Here is a 3,634-nt window from a genome sequence, read left to right on the forward strand (position 1 = left end):
CTTCTCCGCCTTTGTGCTCAATGCAACACAATCCTCCACATCTAGCTTGTAGAGGTTCTTCACATGAACCCAGATCTTCTTTACCTGTCTCGTGCCTATGTCTCAGGAATTCCTTTCCTTTTCTTAAGATCACAGCATAGCCACGGTCTTCCAAAACTGCAACAGAGACAAGATTCTTCTTTGGACCCAAAACAAACATCACATCCTTAAGTTTGAGAGGGGAGACCAAATCCATATGAAAGGTGACTATACCAATCCTGGTCTCATAATACCTTCCATCATCTCCCATCTTGATTTGCATCTAGAGATCTTTCTCCTCCAAATCACTGAAAAAATCTCTATTCCCCGTCATATGGAATGAGGCACCATTGTCTAGGTACCACATGATTCCCATCACTGTGCTGGTCATGCAAGAAATGAGAGTAAAATCAAGCTCAAAATATGAAGCCAAAGCTTCACCTTCTACTCCTCTTGAGGTCTTCTTGCTTGTCTTCTTGTGTGGACACTTCGTGGCATAGTGCTTGAATTCATGATAGTGAAAGAACTTGATTCTAGACAAGTCTTTCTTCTTGCCCCATTGACTATATTCTGCTTTGGATTTGGATTTCTTCCCTTTCCTTTTCTTTTCCTTTCTAGCCAAGGCACAGTTCTCCTCATCCTCTCCCTTGGATGAAGTACCATCTCTAGTATTCTGCCTTATTTCCTCCTGTACCAGGTTAGACCATAAGTGATCCCAACTTGGTCGTTTCTCTGTTACGAATATAAATCACATAAAATAAAGTGAATATAAAAAATGTTAATATTTAATAATAAAATATTGATTATGTTAAATAGTCATTAAGTTAAATGAAAAGACATTTCTAGTTTTGAAAGGACGCCTGCCTAGGTATAAATGCAGGTCCTCATTGTAACAGTCATTATCACTTGTACATTTATATATATTAATAAATTATTATTTAAAATACCTTTGTGTATTTTTATATTAAGTCAAAAAGCTACAGGTTTTGTTGCTTCAATGGTATCAGAGCCATGGTGCACAGTATAATCATGCGGGTCTTTGAACATTGTTTGCCGCAATATGGGCCATTACATTCACGTCTTTATTGCGTTGAGCAGTTAATAAAATTAAAGAAGTATATCAGTGATTAGAAAAATCATGTGCAGAAGTTAAAGCATGTCTAAAGGAAATCAATAATAAGGAAGATGATAGCGATAGTGAGGAAACAAAACAAGGTGAAGAAGGAGAAGAAGATTTTGACCAGAATGATGACAATGAAAATGAAGATGTTGCAGAAAATGATCAAGATAATGATTCCAATGAAGCTGATCTTAATGTCAAAGAGGATGAAGTTATTGAAAATACAACACTTAAACATGTAGAATCTATAAAAGAGGATGTAAATACATTTTTAGAGGATGAGAAAATCAAGATTACTATTTTGATGATGAACAAACAGAAACTACAGTTGAATGCAAAGTTAATGGAATCAAGGACTAGAACAAAAACATGGAAAAAGGAAACTTTGTGTCAATCGTTACAACCCACTTGAGGCCTATGTTGGTAGTGAAAGTATTGGTGACGAGATCATAATTTATGGACGTGATAATATGAATCGAGCTTTTGATGGAGATGTAGTTGCAGTGGAGCTCTTGCCTAAGGATCAGTGGGATGAAGGGAAAACAATGAAAATTGTAGAATATGAAGAAGATGAAGATGAGGAGGTCCACCTAGTTCCAAATAGTGCTCATGATGCTCCTCATGATGCCATTTTGGAGCAGAATTCCAAGGGGTTTGAAGGTCATATTACAGCTCGTCCAACTGGGTGTGTTATTGGTATAATTAAGCAGAATTGGCATTCGTATTGTGGGTCTCTGGAGCCAATGCCTATGCCTGCAGGTGGTGGTGGAATTGTCAACGCTTTATTTGTATCTATTGATCACAGATTACCTAAAATCCGAATTCAAACCCGCCAACTTGGAAATCTCATTGACAAGCAGATCATTGTAGCTGTTGATTCATGGGATCGGTTATCACGGTATCCATTTGGTCACTATGTGCGGACGATAGGAGAAATAGGTGATCGTGCTACAGAAACTGAGGTTTTTCTAATTGAGAACGACATCAACACAAGAGCATTTTCTGAACAGGTTCTAGCTTGCCTGCCACCCTTGCCCTGGACATTACAACCAGAAGATTTGAGTGATCCTCACCGAGAGGATCTATGCCACTTGAGAGTATTCAGTGTGGATCCACCTGGTTGCAAGGATATTGATGATGCACTATGCTGCCAAGGACTCCCAAATGGAAATTTCGAAGTTGGAGTCCACATTGCTGATGTTACAAATTTTGTTCTCCCAGGTACACCTCTTGATGAAGAAGCTTCGGAACAAGGCACGTCTGTTTACTTGGTTGAGTGAAGAATAGATATGCTCCCAAAACCACTTACTGAAGATATATGCTCCCTCCATTTAGATGTTGAAAGATTGGCCTTTTCAATTCTTTGGGAAATGACTCCTTCAACAGATATTGTTTCTGTGAGATTTACCAAAAGTGTTATCAAGTCATGTGCAACATTGTCTTACATTGAGGCTCAAGCACGGATGGATGACAGTCGGTTGGCTGATCCTATAATAGTCGATCTGCGCAATATGAATTCATTAGAAAAGATCATGAGGGCCAGACAGATTGAAAGAGGAGCTCTGACTCTTGCATCTGCAGAGGTTAAGTTTGACATAGATATTGAAACGCATGATCCACTTGATATTGGTATTTATCAAATTAGTGAGGCAAATTAAATGGTCGAGGAATTTATTCTAGTTGCAAGTGTTTCAGTCGCTGAGAAAATATTAAAACACTTCCCTTTGTTTCACTTCTAAGGCGTCATCCAAGTCCAACGCCAGCAATGCTTGAACCCTTGTTGTGCATAACAGCATATGTCGGAGTTGAACTGGATATTTCATCTTCAAAAGCATTAGTTGATTCTCTTGATCGTGTTGTGGATGATGATCCATATTTTAACAAGATGGTCTGAATTCTTACAACACGATGCATGACCCAGGAATTTTATTTCTGCAGTGGAGACCTCACTCCTCCAGAATTCCATCATTATGGTCTTGCATCTCCCTTGTATACACATTTTACATCACCAATTCGGTGATATGAAGATGTTATAGATCACATATTACTTGTTGTTGCTTTGGATTTGTATAATTTACCTACTGTGTTTCAAGATCAGGCACGTTTGACGAGTATTGCTAACAATTTGAACTATCGACATCGAAATGCTCAAATTGTTGGTCGTGATTTTGTTTAGTTTCATACTCTTATTTATTTCAGAAAAAGTCCAACAGATGCAGAAGCAAGAATTGTCGAGGATTCACATGTTAGGGAATCACGACAAAGGAAGCGAGGGGCACGAATCTCGATTCTGACTAAAACACCATCAAGTGCCAGAAGAAGGCACCGAAGGGCAAGAAGGTAAAGTAAAGATATTGATCCCATTGAACTGCATCATTTTGGAGCTCTCAGCCTGGAGGACGGTCCAAAACTTAAAGGCACTGCAGTAAATATAATTTTGATATTTCGATTGCTCCTCTCAGTCAACAAACCCTCAACTGGTCGCGATGGTACAAA

General features: G+C 38.7%; 1 pseudogene; it reads left to right on the forward strand.

The window, feature by feature from the left end:
• The first annotated feature begins 1,519 nt into the window (after positions 1-1,519).
• Positions 1,520-2,807, forward strand: LOC149157635 (exosome complex exonuclease RRP44 homolog A pseudogene; annotated as a pseudogene).
• Positions 2,808-3,634: the final 827 nt, after the last annotated feature.

The sequence above is a fragment of the Pinus tabuliformis genome, chromosome 5_2 (genome assembly GCF_031772625.1).
Source record: "Pinus tabuliformis cultivar Carrire ecotype Pingquan chromosome 5_2, CPIR1, whole genome shotgun sequence".
In the NCBI taxonomy this organism is placed as follows: domain Eukaryota; kingdom Viridiplantae; phylum Streptophyta; class Pinopsida; order Pinales; family Pinaceae; genus Pinus; species Pinus tabuliformis.